Below are 16,852 nucleotides of genomic sequence, written 5' to 3'. Positions count from 1 at the left end.
GGATAAGATTTGGCTGGAGAGAATAGTGCGCCGAGCTTCTAAGATCATCGGTTGCAGCAGACTTCCCTCAGTGACATCACTTTACTCAACAAGACTCACCAGAAAGGCCAAAAAAATCATAGCAGATCACTTTCACCCAGCACATTACCTCTTTAATCTCCTCCCATCAGGAAGGAGATATAGAAGCATTAAAAGTAAACCATCTCGCTTCAGAGACAGCACCTACCTCCAAGCCATCAGATATTTGAATTTGCACTAATCACTTTGCACTTTCTTTTGCACTTGCACTTACGCTTAATATGACGCTGCTGGGTACTGTCCTTCCTGTACATATTGTCCTTTGTACGGTATTGTCTATTATTTATTGTGGTGTATTGTATTGTACTGTATTGTATTGTATCTGTCTGAGAGCGAACCAAGACACATTCCTATCAACTTGTTGACATGGCAATAAATTTCTTGAATCTTGAATCTTGAGACCACTTCGCAGTTCTGCACCATTACTTTATCAGTATTGCTGCAATTGACAGGGTGAATACAGGCCAATCTTTTGCTCTTTGCTCCCCACTGCACACTGCTTCTATAATAGCATGAATCCTCTTTGAAAGACGAATCTTAACATATTAGTTATTTCTCCTTTAGGTTAATACATTCAACCCAATATTTAAAAAAAAAACTGAATTGATTAAACAGACATCAAAATATAAGAACATTCCAATCTTCTCTTGAGAGTTTCCATGCTTTGCTAAATCAAACAAGATCACTAGGTATTAAGAAGGAGGAATGTTGAAAGACAAGGACCCAATTGCACAGTGGTCACTGCTGCATTGAGTAAACTGAATCTGACTGGCTCCGACAACATCATTGCTAAATTTGATGCAAGGTGACACAACCAGGAAAATCAGAGATATTTTTGTTCAAGTTATTTGTATAGACCAGCAAACCGGCTCACAGACATTACTAGACAGTGTGAAATTTCCATCATGTTCATAAAGCAGTGAGAAGTGTAAATGTTCCAGATGTATATCAAGGTTGAAGTGAATATTCATTTTTATTTTTATTTTATTTTTAGTTTTTTTATTTTTAGTTTTAGAGGCCCATTAAGTCCACATCAATCATTGATTACCTGTTCGCACTAGTTCAATATTATCCCACTTTCGCACCCTACACACTAGGGGCATTTTACAGAAGCCAATTAACCTACAATTAACCTGTATGTCTTTAGAATGTGGGAGGAAACTGGGTCACCTGAGAAAACCCACGTGGTCACAAAAAAAACGTACAAACTCCGTACAGACAGCACCCGCAGTCAGGATTGAACTCAGGTCTCCAGCGCTGTGAGGCAGCAGCTCTACCACTGTGCCACTGTGTCGCCCTTTAGAGAACACCTATTAGAAGTCAGAGCAAATTATGCTCGATACAATTTTGCAATAAACGTAACATGTAGGATGCATTCAATACAATATTCAGTCATACGATTTCTCAAAGCAGAGGTGTGACATAGCTGACTTGAAATTTTACAGTTTGGGCTGATAGTTTAAAAATAAATTCCTTCATGTGCAAGTACTGTAAACATCAATGGCTTCCAACCGGAGGATAGTAGCTATTATCTCCCAGCCAGATGACAAAATATGTTGTGAACTAACGTGGGAAGATCACAGTATTTTGAGCAGACACATATCCAAGCCAGTCTTGGATATTTTACCTGCTTCACAAGCTCAGAGCTGCCATTCCAAGTAAGGCAAGGTACCAAGTCCTTGCTGAATATAATAATAAACAACTAAAAATAGACATCATATTTAAAACCACTAGAGCCGAGTATTGTGTTTTGACTCCAGCAAGCTTGTTAGTCCCCTAAAAATAAAGATTCCTCCTCTCTGATCATAGGAGAAATGACATCGTCTTGCAGTCCTTATCGAAGAGGCTCAGTTTCACGTCTGAAAGTTAATGTCTATTGTGGTGATCCTTACATTCATTGCTAATTTGCGTGGTTTAAGTTTTGTGCATCACTCAGAGATGTGAGCAGACACTGACATTAAATGTAGCACTGAGGATATGTTCAGAAGCAAAAATACTGCGGATGCTGGAAATCTGCACTAAAATCCCAATGCTGGATGGTGATAACGTTCCAGGTTGATGAACTTTTATCGGATTGAAATATCAACTCAGTCGTTGTCTTTGCAGCTATTGCCTGACCTGATATGAATTTAGAGCATTCTTATTTTAACACTGAAATGTTGCTTTGACAGACGTATTGTTCCTCAGATGTAGAGTCAAGAATCAAGAGTGTTTTATCGCTGTGTCCCAGACAGAACAATTAAATTCTTACTTTCAGCAGCACAACAGAATAAGGAAAGAACGGCAGATGCTGGTTTAAATCGATTAAACATTCACATAAAAACAAACAAACAAACAATAATAGTGCAAAAAGACAAAACCAATGCCTCCAAGTCTATGGAATTCAGAGCTTAGTGTTGTAGTGTTTAAAGTCTGTAGGGAAGAAGCTGTTCCTGAACCTGGACGTTACAGTTTTCAGGCTATATGTTCATCCTGAAGGCAGGAGTGAAATTATTGTGTGGCCAGGGTGGTGTGGGTCCCTGATGATGCTGGTTGCCTTTTTGAGGCACGATGAGGATGTACTCTGCATGCTTCAACTTGATGGTAAACAAAGAAAAACACGATTTAACAAAGAGTCAAACATTATCCAGTTCTGGTTATTGCTGATCATTATAAACTATCTCATTGTGTTAGTATTGGCTTATTATTGTCATGTGTACCAAAATACACATGTGTGCTATACATTCAAATCATACTGTACATGAGTACATTCTAACCAACAGAATGCAACAGGTAGTGCAAAGAAAAAAATACCAGAGTGCAGAAAATATAGTTGCAGCATTATCGCATTACATTTACAGAGAAAAAGCACAAGGTCGACAATGTGGTTGGTTGGAAGATCAAGACTACACCCTAGCTTATGGGAGGACAGGAGAGGGAGATGGTCAGGGTGTAAGTGGTCCTTGATTATGATGGCACCTTGCCAGAGGCTACTTTCCCTATTTCATTAAGTGAACATGGAGTCGACGGGCAGGGGACAGGAATGGAAGAAGGTTGGTTTGGGGGCTGGAGGAAGACTGGTTCATGTGGTTGATTGGGCTGCGTCCGTAACTCTCTGCAATTTCTTGTGGTTTTGGGCAGGGATGTTTGCTAAACTAAGTTGTGATGCATGCTGATAGGATGCTTTCTATGGCGCATGAGGAGACATGCTGGATTTTCTTCGCCTTCTGAGAAAGTAGAGCTTCTAATGTGCTTTCTTGGCCATAGCATGAACATAGTAAAGAGGAAATGTAGATACTGGTTTATACCAAAGATAGACACAAAAAGCTGGAGTAACTCAGAGGGATACGTAGCTTCTCTGGAGAAAATAGATAGGTTGCATTTCGGATTGCAACCCTTCTTCATAATGCAGTTGGACCAGGCCAAATTGTTGGTGATATTTACGCCTTGGCATTGGAGGCTCTCAACCATCACCACTTCAGCATTGATGTAGATGAGGTGGGTACTCATCCTTCTTCCTGAAATGGATGGCCAGCAACTTTGTGGAGGAAAGAACTGCACATGCTGGTTTAAATCGAAGATAGGCACAAAATGCTGGAGTAACTCAGCGGGACAGGCAGCATCTCTGGAGAGAAGGAATGGGTGACGTTTTAGGTCGTATTCAGTCTGAAGAAGGGTCTCAGCCCGAAACATCACCCATTCCTTCTCTCCAGAGATGCTGCCTGCCCCGCTGAGTTACTCCAGCATTTTTGTGTCTGTCCAGCAACTTTGTTTATTGACTTTGAGTGGAAGCTGGTGCAGCACCACGCAAAGTTGTGTTGACTCCCAACAGTGGAGTAAGGACTCAGATGTGCGTGCTTCTGACCTAGAGGTTTGCAATGTCCAAGCACAGAAAATCAGTAATGGGCTGATTCCTGCAAAGGATGTTGTGAATGTTCCTGCAGGAACTACCAGGAACAAGTGGCCTTTGTTTCCACCTTTCAAACTGCCCACCTTGGAGCGCCTCTTAACCTGCATATGTAAACCTGCATCGTGGTTGAAGAGAAACAAATAAAGCCCAAAAAGATGAACCTGTTCAGTGCGAATCCCGAGTGGACTCGGGTCACGGTCAAAAGTGTGAAAAAAAAACTTGGCAGTGAACAGGTTAACTTTATCTCATATGAAAATGTAATTGACATTTTGATGTCAAAAACAGTTATCAAAACATTTTGCCTTAACCTGGAAATGAGAGGCTTTGGGCAAATTGTTCTCCTGGGTTATTGTTAGGTATCACCTTGTTATTTTAACCTATGTATGATGTATGGCTTTTGAGACTCCAGTGTACTGTCCTGCATTGTTGAAATGCAACACATCACTTGAACTGACTTGCCCCATACTTTTTAAATTGCTCTGCACAGTAAAGGTGTGGTTGCTATGCACTTTACCCTGAAGCAGAGGCTTTAATTCAGTTGTAATCAAGTTGCAGCTTCCAATATATTCAGGATGCATGGTTAATGTGTCAACTGGAAAACATTATTTAGATGAACAGAAACGTCATATTATCATGGAATGTGGTAGATGAATAAAATAATCCAGTTTTGTGGATTTGTTAAACAAGTCTGGCAGGTGCTTCCACAAGCATACAATTAGAAGTTATGCTATAATGAATGCTGAAGAAGAATAGGTAAGAGGGAGTGGATTTTGGGATGGGTGGAGGATGAAGCACAGCCTCAAGAGTAAACCAAACAAAACAACCATTAAACCAATGCTCCTTGTGAATGTGTTGCTAATTAGTACAAATGCCAGACATAGTTACTTCCTAATTGCTTAATCCCTTTGCTGTGAATGCTGGTATATAATTTGCTCTAAAGTTAAACTTTGTTTTTTTAGGGAGTGTTTTTTCCCCACTAGAATATTTCCAAATATACCAGCATTTTGGCACTAGTGTTATTTCCCTCCATTCATGGTGTTTTGAACATGCGGTCTGTAGCCGCCAGAAGATGCATGGTAATTATTCAACTTAGCTACTCCAACAGCATGTCCCAGATCCAGGACTCCTAACATCAAGACTCCAGATAATTGTTCCCCTCTAAGTCATATACCACGAGATATGAAAGACATGCTGCAATCCTGAACAAAAAAGAAACTGCTGGGGGAAATTAATGGATCAGACAGCAGCTATGGAGGGATTTGAACAGATGATGTTTCGGGTTGAGACCCTTATTCAAAAAGAGCCTCCAGCAATTTGTCTTTTGCTCAAGTAATGCAACAACTTGATTTTCACTGTCAAAGGCCTAAATCATGGAATTACCTACACAATAACATTGTGGGATTGCCTTGCGTCAGCGGTTTAAGAAGGCGGCTCCTCAAAAGTAATTGGGGATGGGCAATAAATGATGGCATTCCCAGCATTATTTCATCTTGAAAATAAAATAAATGAAACTCATTGAGGGAGCCTTGCTCATCCCAGTGCCATATAGAATAATAAAATGAATGCAGGAGAACCATATTCTGAGGCATGATTTAGCATCTCTCAATACAAAGTAAGGAGGAAATTAAGTTTGGAACATTTCCCTTGTACACTGGTCACTGAACGTTGGCGTGCAGGTACAGCAGGCAGTGAAGAAAGCTAATGGAATGTTGGCCTTCATAACAAGAGGATTTCAGTATAGGAGTAAAGAGGTTCTTCTGCAGTTGTATAGGGCTCTGGTGAGACCACATCTGGAGTATTGTGTACAGTTTCCTAATTTGAGGAAGGACATCCTTGTGATTGAGGCAGTGCAGCGTAGGTTCACGAGATTGATCTCTGGGATGGCGGGACTGTCACATGAGGAAAGATCGAAAAGACTAGGCTTGTATTCACTGGAGTTTAGAAGGATGAGGGGGAATCTTATAGAAACATATAAAATTATAAAAGGACTGGACAAGCTAGATGCAGGAAAAATGTTACCAATGTTGGGCGAGTCCAGAACCAGGGGCCACAGTTTTAAAATAAAGGGGAGGTAATTTAAGACTGAGGTGAGAAAAAACTTTTTCACCCAGAGAGTTGTGAATTTATGGAATTCCCTGCCACAGAGGGCAGTGGGGGCCAAATCTGGATGGATTTAAGAGAGAGTTAGATAGAGCTCTAGGGGCTAGTGGAGTCAAGGGATATGGGGAGAAGGCAGGCATGGGTTATTGATAGGGGACAATCAGCCATGATCACAATGAATGGCGGTGCTGGCTCGAAGGGCCGAATGGCCTCCTCCTGAACCTATTTTCTATGTTTCTATGTTTCTATGATAGAGTGATGTATAACTTTCCATTTTGAAACTAAATTTAAGCACCGTTTAAGTGGTGAAGTATTTAACAATTAACAATAGACTCTATTTGTGAGTCTTTTAGTCGTTATTCTGGTCATAATTTAAAAATTGAAGGAGCAAAATGTTGAGAAATCTTCCATAGGGCTCTTAGCGGTTATACAAAATACATTTTACAACCAATCTTTTCACACTTTCTCTGAGGTCTGAAGAAGGATTTTGACCTGAAACATCACCTATTCATGTTCTCCAAAGATGCTGCCTGACTGACTGAATTACCCCAGCACTTTATTTTCTTCTCTGATATCTGCTCATTGTCCACTCCTGGTGAAAAGGGGTAGGTTTTTTCTGTTTGTCTTTTCAACCTCTACTCTTAGTTGCGATCGAGATATGAAGCTCAAAATCAGCTGCATTTGATTGAATGCTCTGTACAATTTTTGCCAACTTGCACAGTAGAAAGCGTATGTGCAGAATGAAGAACATAGTCTAGTCCCTCTATTAAGTTGTTAAAATGATTTGACTAGGATATTTTCATTTCCAGCCAATAATACTACAACTTCATGGCCTACAAATGATAAATTAATTTATTGGGCAACATTAGAATATGAACCATTGAAGGTTAGGATTCAGTAAAAGAGTCTCAATGCAAATAGTACAACATTCATGGTATTCTTTCAATTCAATTACAGGTGCACAACCTTTTATCCGGAGTTCCAGAAACCGAAAAGCTCCGAAAACCGGCCATTTTTTCCAGATGTCGTCTGCGCACCAAAGCTCGCGTTTGGCGCCAAACTTGACCCAAAACGACCCACGGTCAACCCAGGTCTGTACTACTGTAGCGGCTGCCTCCTCCCTGGAGATCGGGAGACGCTTAAACATCTGTAAATCATTGCTTAAATGTTAGTCAGTTAGTTTGGAGGGCTTTTATGTGAAGGGGGGTGAAGGGGTAAACTTTAATTCTTAGTCCCTACCTGGTCGGAGAGGCAGGGAGCGGTCAATGCCTTACCGGGTCGCTGTGCAGTAAGCTCCGCAGCGCTGTGGCCGGTGGAGCCGCGGGCAGCGCCGGTTGTAGCTCCGACCCCGGCAACTCTACCCCTGGCGGCGAGGCGCTCCAAATCCAGCGCGGCCCGCGGCCGGACACCCCAGCTCCGCGAATGTCGGGAGTCGGCGGCGTCGCAGCGCTGGTATACCAGCGGGGTGCGGGCAATGCCTTACCGGGTCGCCGTGCGGCAAGCTCCGGAGCGCTGTGGCCGCCGACACACAACATCGCGGAGCGTCGCTGGATTTGGAGCCGCGCAGCCAGGGGTAGAGTTGCCGGGGTCGGAGCTCCAACCGGCGCCGCCCGCGGCCGGACGGAGCCCCCAGCTCCGCGGCTCCAAATCCAGCGACGCTCCGCGAATGTTGGAAGAAGGCGGCCACAGCGCTCCGGAGCTTGCCGCACGGCGACCCGGTAAGGCATTGCCCGCTCCCCGCTGGTATCCCAGCGCTGCGACGCCGCCGACTCCCTGCAATGGTACATTCTCGGAGCTGGGACGTCCCATGAATTTTGCGGGCCGCGCTGGATTTGGAGCGCCTCGCAGCCAGGGGTAGAGTTTTATGCCGGGGTCGGTCGGAGCTACAACTGGTGCTGCCCGCGGCCGGACGGAGCCCCCAGCTCCGCGAGGTTGGGAGTCGCCGACCAGGTAGGTAGGGGACTAAGAATTAAAGTTTCCCTCTTCACCCCTACACCACCACCACCACATAAAATCCCTCCAAACTAACTGACTAACATTTATGCAATGATTCTCCCGGTCTCCGGGGAGGAGGCAGCTGCTCCAGACTTTTCAAGCCGCCCGCGCTACCTACCTAATCTACGCTAAAAATCTTCCATTCTGAAATCCGAAAATGTCCGAAATCCGACAAGTGTCTGGTCCCAAGGCTTTCGGATAAAAGGTTGTGCACCTGTATTCCAATCTTCTCATGGTGAACAATGCAAACTAAATCTGAAAATGGATTAAGACAGTTTCAGACTTCTTTTAATTCTTATTGCAATTGAATAAAACCAGGAGCTGCTAAAACCTAATCTCAAAAGACCTATTGTCCCTGCACTGCACTCAACACATTTAAAATGTCATAAATATTATAACTGTAAACGTCTATTGATTTTCTCAGGATACATCCAGTTCACAAATCCCATATTTATCAAATTACCACTGTTTGAAAATCTCTGTAAGTTATAATTTAGAAGTACCAGCGATAGTGTTTATATGGTTTGTGTCTTAATCAAACATCTAATCATCAACATAATGTGTTTTTGGTTACAGAATTTGGTGCAATGTTCCAACTTTGGGTATCATATTGCAACCCTGATGGCTTGTATCCAGGATTGCTTCTTGGGCCTAGAGTGTTAACAGATTGCACTTCCAACTGAACTATGAGTGGAATTTCCATTTTGTACCTGAAACAGATTGTTGTTGGAATCTATTCTGTATAGAAGGGAGCAAAATTATTAATTTTCCAATGGCAAACTATATTTTACCAGCAGTTTCTAAGCAAACCCATTTCTTTTTTAGTTACATAATCCTTCTTCCCTTTGGCTATCAAACTGTACAACTTCTCCCCCTTCTGTAGTGGGGTAAACAGACTCTCCTAAACCCCCTCCCTCCCCCACCTCCCCAATATTTGCACATCCACAATCCATTCCACTCGTCACTTTAATTTCATCTTTCATGTATTTTGTGTATTATGTATTATGACTGTTTGCAGATCAATTTCCCACCTTGCATAAATAAAGTATTGTATCATATGGTATTGTGGATATGGGGACAACAGTCGATAGACTGGGTGTAATTAGGACTTCAATGCTGGGACAGTAGCCTAGGAGAAGACACTGATGTTGATTTGTTTCTCTTGTGGAGGCAATGTTTGCAATACATCTGCAGAGGGTTTGATGTGACTGCAATGGGTATTCTATCTCAGAGATGAACGGTGCCCATGAATTTTGTATTAAGTTTGAGATCTTGCTATTCAAACGCCATTTACCTCAAATGACCAGATTTTATGAGAGGCACCCACAAAATATGGAAAGTGTTTTTGTTTAAATTGTTAAGATGTTGTGATTTACCGAAGGGGGAGATGGTTGAGGATTTTTGTTATAAGAACATTAAGTGGCAGGATCACCCTATCACACAATGACTAATGAGTTGACAATGAGCTGATCCTCAGCCTTTGAATGTGTGCATAGGCAAGTGATTGTGTATTGCAGCTCAATAAATGACGTTAGGGTGACCTTTGCCTTAAACCAGAGATGACAGAAGCTGAAGTTTCCCAGCTGTTCTGTAAATGAGCTCACCGATTAGCACATCAATTAACTATCTCACTAGCTCATTACCGAGCCAGTGAAATACTGCACCAGTTGAACACTGCACCGCCTGATTGATGAGTCTGAAGAAGGGTCCCAACCCGAAACGTCGTTGTCCATTTGCTTCCACAAATGCTATCTGACCCACTGAGTTTCTCCAGTACTTTGCTTTGTTGCCGTGCCAAATTATTTCTGCATCAACTGATACTGCTTCAACTGCTAACCAGACCAACCAATTACTGGAGGACACAAAGGATTGGAGTATCTCAGCAGGTCAGGAACTATCTCTGGAGAACATGGATAGGTGATGTTTTGAGTTGGGACCCTTCCCATGATCTTTCCCATAGTTGAAGAATCACATTGTTATATATTTTCTGCCTTGTCTAACACTGAAATAAATTTAGAAAGGAACTGATTTACCATGGAAAGACACAAAATGCTGCAGTAACTCAGTGTAGTTACTCAGGTAGCATCTCCAGAAAACATGGATACAGTGCATTCTGAAAGTATTCAGACACCTTCACATTTTTCCATATTTTGCTACGTTACAGCCTTGGTCTCCAATGGATTAAATTCATTTAAATTATCAATCAACACATAATACCCCATAATAAAAAAGTGAAACAGATGTTTAAAAATGTTTGCAAAGTAATTAAAAATAAATAACTGAAATATCACATTTACATAAGTATTCAGACCCTTCACTCAGTACTCTGAAGATGGGTTTCGGCCCGAAACGTCACCTATTTCCTTCGCTCCATAGATGCTGCTGCACCCGCTGAGTTTCTCCAGCATTTTTGTATACCTCTGTTGAGGCGCCTTTGGCAGCGATTACAGCCTCAAGTCTTCTTGGGTATGACGCTACAAGCTTGGCACACCTGTATTAGGGTAATTTCTCCCATTCTTCTCTGCAGATCCTCTCAAGCTCTGTCAGGTTGGATGGGGAGCGTCGATGCACAGCTATTTTCAGATATTCGATCGGGTTCAAGCCCAGGCTCTGGCTGAGCCACTCAAGGACATTCACAGACTTGTCACAAAGCCACTCCTGCATTGTCTTGGCTGTGTGCTTAAGGTTGTTGTCCTATTGGAAGGTGAACCTCCGCCCCAGTCTGAGGTCCTGAACACTCTGGAGCAGGTTTTCATCAAGGATCTCTCTGTACTTTGCTCCTGACTAACCTCCCAGTTCCTGCTGCTGCCATCACTGTAGGTATGGTATTGACCAGGTGATGAGCGGTGCCCAGTTTCCTCCAGACGTGACACTGGCATTCAGGCCAAAGAGTTCAATCTTGTTTAAGTGCATTTTGGCAAACTCCAAGCGGGCGGTCATGTGCCTTTTACTGCGGATTGGCTTCCGTCTGGCCACTCTACCATAAAGGCCTATTTGGTAGAGTGCTGCAGATATAGCCGTCCTTCTGGAAGTTTCTCCCATCTCCACAGAGGAACCCTGGAGCTCTATCAGAGTGACCATCGGGTTCTTGGTCACTTCCCTGAGCATGGCCCTTCTCCCCTGATTTCTCAGTTTGGCTGGGCAGCCAGCTCTATCAAGCTCTATGGTGGTTTCAATATTCTTCCATTTAAGAATGACGGAGCCCACCGTGCTCTTTGGGACCTGAAATGCAGTAGAAATTATTTTATACCCTTCCCCAGATCTGTGACTCGACACAATCCTGTCTCAGAGGTCTACGGACAATTCCTTTGTCTTCATGGCTTGGTTTTTGCTCTGACATGCACTGTCAACTGCGGGACCTTATATAGACAGGTGTGTGCCTTTCCAAATCATGTACAATCAATTTAATTTACCACTTGTGGACTAATCGAGTTGTAGAAACATCTCAAGGATAATCAATGGAAACAGGATGCACCGAAGCTCAATTTTGAGTGTCATTGCAAAGGGTCTGAATACTTATGTAAATATGATATTTCAGATATTTCTTTATAATTTGCAAAATTTCTAGAAGCCTGTTTTCGCTTTTATATTATGAGGTATTGTGTGTAGAATGATGATTTAAAAAAAAATTAACACATTTTAGAATAACGCTGTAATGTAACAAAATGTGGAAAAGATGAAGGGGTCTAAATACTTTCTGAATGCACTGTAGGTGATGTTCTGGTTGGAATGCTTCTTCCGACCCAAAATGTCACCTATCCACATTCTCCAGAAATGCTACCTGCTGAGTTACTCCAGTGTTTTGTGTCCTTTTGTGTATTAACCAGCATTTGCAGTTCTTTCTTTCTACAGCCAATGTACTGGTCCACCACTGTACCCTTTGATCACTGCACCAACTGATTAGCACACTAATTGATTACCAAACTAGCTGATTAGCTCAACAACAGATCACCGTACTGTTAATTACTGGACTATCGGGTGACTGTGGCAACTGAATACCCCACCAACTAATTACCGTGCAGATCAATTTCTACACCACTCTTGACAGGCAATGTTTTTGTGTAACCTGAAATCTGATGACGGCAAGTGGAGTTGACCGATGTTATTCCATCCATAATCAGCAGTCAGAAGGTCTGCAGGGAACATAAATCATCATTTGCAAATAGTGGCAAAATGCAGTTGGGAACAATGCTGTCAAAACTATTTGTTGATAATATCAATGGCGTATTAACGCCTTTCATAATTATAAATGACTGTGGGGCACATATTCCATTGCTACCATATTGTAAATTAGGAAATGATTAAATAGAATTACCCAATACAGTAATGAACAACTGGCATGAAGACGATCACAAATTGCTTGATCAGCGATGAAGAGTTTAAGCTTCGAACTGATCGGGAAGGTTTGATCACCATTCTGACTTTGCAAAACCTTTTAACCTTTTGATCAACTAGTTTCCCAGTTCAGTAAAAAAACATTCTGTAAACACTGTTTGACCATGTTTATGAAACTCATTGTGCAAATATGCAGAAATATTTAAGGGTGACATTTTTTTTTAAACCCTGCCAAAAAAGAGGCTTGCAAACTAAATTATTAATCAGCCGGCAGCTTGAGAGCAACATGGTTTGAATGTTTTTCGTAAAATGGCATAGCAGTCATTGAAGGATTGTTAGTGGCTGGCCACTGTGTTACGAAGTCAGACATGCCTGGAAACCAAACATTCACACTCCTAACTGTGACTTTCGGATCTTGTTATGGTTATGGGGGAAAAAATGTAACAAATAAAGCAGAATAGCAAAAAATTCAGCACGGCAGAATAAATGTTCAGGAAAAAAAAACACAGAAACGCTTGAAATGCAAATGTCTTGGCATCAGTAAAGAGAAAGTATAGATGTGGACCTTCAAATGAATATGGATTGCTGGCTTGGCAGAAGCTGTTTAAAGATAACAACCAACACTGTCTCGCAGTTCACCAAAAATAAGTACACAGCTGCTGAATGTAAGTGTACTGAGTAAAATGAATGACTGAGGATAACACATAATTTTCTATCCGAATAATTTAACGGCCTCATTTATAAAATAACCATGACACTGCAAAAGTAGGAGTGCTTGCAACTCCCTCAGGTCTTTCAAGGTTAATAGTGTGGTAAAAACAATACAGCTTGAGAAAAGAGATTTGCTTTGATGAATGCATTTCATCACGTCTGAATCTCACAGGTCACCTCAGTACCATCTGGAAGGTTCATCAAACGTTCCTGATGCGTTGTGCTGATGTACACAACTACTGAAGTCCGTGCTGACTGTGAAAGAGTATGGTGTGGAAAAGTCACACGTATCTTTGGTGGTCTCCATTTCACCTTCTGTGCATCAGGTGACCTTCCCCCCCTCCCCACCCTGACTCCCCCAACCTGTGCTGGCCTGTAATTCAATGCCAGCACAATAAGTCTTGGACTAAGCCCAGCTTTCCTTTGGATCACAGGAATAACTCGAGACAGAAGAAAACAACCGTGGGCCACAATGACCTCGGGGCCATGAGAATGTCCACAGGTGAAAAGGCCATGTGAAGATATCCAGAAAATTTGCATCGAATAACAGGACCCAAACCATACCAAATGCTTCAATTCCCTTTGATATTTCAAAATGACCACTGACTTACACAGTCATCAGTCACCTTTACATTAAATGGCAATTCATACCATTGAAATATATTCTATTTCTATCTTTTACATACCTATGGATATGGCGCTGCTTACCGTCATATGAATAGTCCTTGTCTAAAGCATGCACCAGGCTTTGCATTTACCACCAGTGTTCTTGTACCATCAGACATGCTACCAAATAAATACACAAGTATTTGTTCATAAATAAAATGTAAAATTCACAATATTCTGATACTTTATAATTTCTAATATCTGTACTGTTAAAGTAAATGCCCATCCTTACCCATTAATCACTTGATTTAAGGGCATTGTGTTAATGTGAGAGGGGCAACATTTAAAAGAGATGTGCAGGGCAGATTATTTACATGGAAGGTCAATAAACTATCCAGTCATAATTCATATGTTTCTTTCAAATGTGTGGATAATGCAGCATCTTTGATCATGTCAGTTTACCTCCCTTTCATTCTTACATATATTTTCAGATGCACAGTGTATTAACAAGACATATTTGAAATAATTGTAAAAGTAATTAATACCTGTTAAAATTGAACCTTATCCAAGATAATAGGGCAAATAACCAAAGTCATTTCAATCAGATTATAAAACCTTTACGTTCAAAGCACCAATATTCTGAATAGAAAACTTTGCTTTCTCTTATCATTGCGTGATCAAACCTGCATCAGTTAATTTACAAAGACAAGCTTTTCACCCTTGATTTAGTAGATTTCCCTGAGAATGGGAAGTAATTGTAAAAAAGGCACGTTGACTAAGTATTGACTTACGATTTATGGCGTTAGGATGACAGACTTGAAAAAATATTTGGCAAGTTGTAGATGATTAGAGGCCCAGTTTCATCATGGAGAAACATCGCAATTGAGTGCCCAGATTTTGCAGGCAGTCATTACCCATGGACACCCATGCCCGTACTTACCCAATCTAGTTCAGACGGTCTACATGCTAGTCTAATGCAACCTGAAGATAAGAAATAAGATGTGTCGGAAGGAAGTGCAGTGGTGGTTTAAACTGAAGATAGACACAAAATGCTGGAGTAACTTAGCGGGACAGGCAGCACATCTGGAGAGAAGGAATGGGTGACATTTTGGGTTGAGACTCTTCTTCAGACTAATTCATAGAAACATAGAAAATAGCTGCATTCGGCACTTCGAGCCAGTACCGCCATTCAATATGATCATGGCTGATCATCCAATATCAGTACCCCATTCCTGCTTTCTCCCCATATCCCTTAATTCCATTAGCCCTAAGAGCTATATCTAACTCTCTCTTGAAAACATCCAGTGAATTGGCCTTCACTGCCTTCTGTAGCAGAGAATTCCACAGATTCACAATTCTCTGCAGTTCAGAAATAAGATCTTGAGTGATGGCAGATTTCCACCAGCGAACTGGAATGGCTGTGCCCTCAGAAACTCCCTGGTAGTTCTGGCAACCATTAAAGCCCTGCCCCTTGCTATGCAGGCTGTTAAATCTGCCCAGACTTATAAATGTCTCTGAATGCGTCTGACATCCAAATATAATTGAAAATCATAAGAAATGAAAAACATTTAAAGGAAAAATAAAATTAGCAAAAATTATTTTAAGTGATTAAAACATTGATCAAAATGCGAATAAGTTGGAATAAAATCATGTCATTTTTCTTCTGTACCAATCAATGGGGTTGCAAATTCCATACTAGATAGAACTTCGGATAGGGTTTGAGAGCTGGTGTAAATACTGGTGAAGCTCAATGAGAAGAAGATTTGTCACTCTGTACTATGTGGATTCAAACAGTAAGGTGCATTAAGGTATGGTGGCCATCACTGGTTTTCGATGTTTCACTATGAATATTCAAAAGCCGGGACTCGCTTGTGTTGGACCACGTGTTGATCTTTTGTACACTTAGTTTAATACGACTTTTGAATGATTGACCAGTTGGGTAGATCATTGCTGGTCACTGTTTATCCGGTACGCTCAAATGGACACAAAGTGCTGGATTAGGATCTGGAGAACATGGGTTCGCAATACTTTGGATTCAGACAGATTGTAGAAGGGGGAAGGAAGCTGTAAGAGAGATAGAGGCAGGTCAAAGCCAGGCAACTGAATGATTTTGTCACAACTGAAGGATTTTTTTTCTTTTGGTTGGACTAAGGCCGGAAATGAAAAGCCAAAAAGTGTGAAATAAGGAAATAAGGATTGAATAGGCATGAGATGTGAAGCCAGAGCAAGGAATATAGTTGGAGGGAAACTGGAGGAAGGGAAGAAGTGAGTGTGCATCCAGGTGGTCCCTGGTGAAATGAGGGGGGAAAAGAGGGGGAGCGGGATGAGAGGACATATGTCGATTAATTACCCAACATTGGAGAATTCATTGTTTGTACCTTTGGATCGTAAGCTACCCAAGCAGATGATGAGGTTCTGATCCTCCAGTTTGTGTGTGGCTTCACTCTGGCAATTGAGAGGCCCAGGATGAAAAGTCAGAATGGGACTGGAAAATAGAGTTAAAATTGTCAGCAACTGGGAGATCCAATATCTCAACATGAGAGTGTCCTGCACCTCACCAGCATGTGCACCCATCTCCACCCCCCCCCCCCCCCACCACCTGTATATTCCTTCTTCTGACTTTCCAGTTCATATTATCTCCTTATCTCACTTTTTTTCTTTTTGTTTCTGCTCTTTGCCCGACTATCTGCCAAAACCCCCCCCCCCCCCCTCCTTTCCCCTTCACCTGTAACCACTCATCACTTACCTGGCTTTGTCCTGCCCCCATCTCTCTCCCTGATTTCCCCTTTCCTTTCCCCCCCCCCCTACTACAATTAGTCTGAAGAGGGGTTTTGACCTATCCATGTTCTCCAGAGATGCTGCTTGATCTGCTGAGTTACTCCAGCACTTTGCATTTTTTTTGTGTAAACCAGCATCTGCAGTTCCTTGTGTCTAACCTCAAATGGAGCTGGCAGGCAAGCTGAAGCTTGATGCTTCCTTCTCTATGCAGGGATAAAGAATGAGCTAGGGAAGCAAATTTACCAGGAAGGAAATTGTAGTCACAGAGGCTGTAGTGTGCCTGGAGTCCACAAAAGTAATCCGAGACACACCTTTCATGTGCTTCTTTTGTTCTATCGGTCTCGGAACTGCTCAACACAT

General features: G+C 41.9%; 1 long non-coding RNA gene across 2 annotated transcripts; it reads right to left on the bottom strand.

The window, feature by feature from the left end:
* Positions 1-241: 241 nt before the first annotated feature.
* On the bottom strand, positions 242-16,819 carry LOC129699077 (uncharacterized). Of its 2 annotated transcripts, XR_008723775.1 has the most exons (6): positions 16,651-16,819; positions 16,093-16,199; positions 14,506-14,695; positions 13,817-13,894; positions 12,129-12,195; positions 242-2,654 (listed from the first exon to the last, which is right to left on the bottom strand). It is a non-coding gene; the product is annotated as an uncharacterized LOC129699077 (long non-coding RNA). The 2 variants fall into 2 exon arrangements; XR_008723776.1 differs by lacking the exon at positions 14,506-14,695.
* Between the last annotated feature and the right edge of the window lie 33 nt (positions 16,820-16,852).

This window comes from Leucoraja erinacea, chromosome 7 (genome assembly GCF_028641065.1).
Source record: "Leucoraja erinacea ecotype New England chromosome 7, Leri_hhj_1, whole genome shotgun sequence".
Lineage (NCBI taxonomy): Eukaryota > Metazoa > Chordata > Chondrichthyes > Rajiformes > Rajidae > Leucoraja > Leucoraja erinaceus.
The sequence above is the reverse complement of the archived record's forward strand: the minus strand, read 5'-3'. Positions and strand labels throughout refer to the sequence as shown.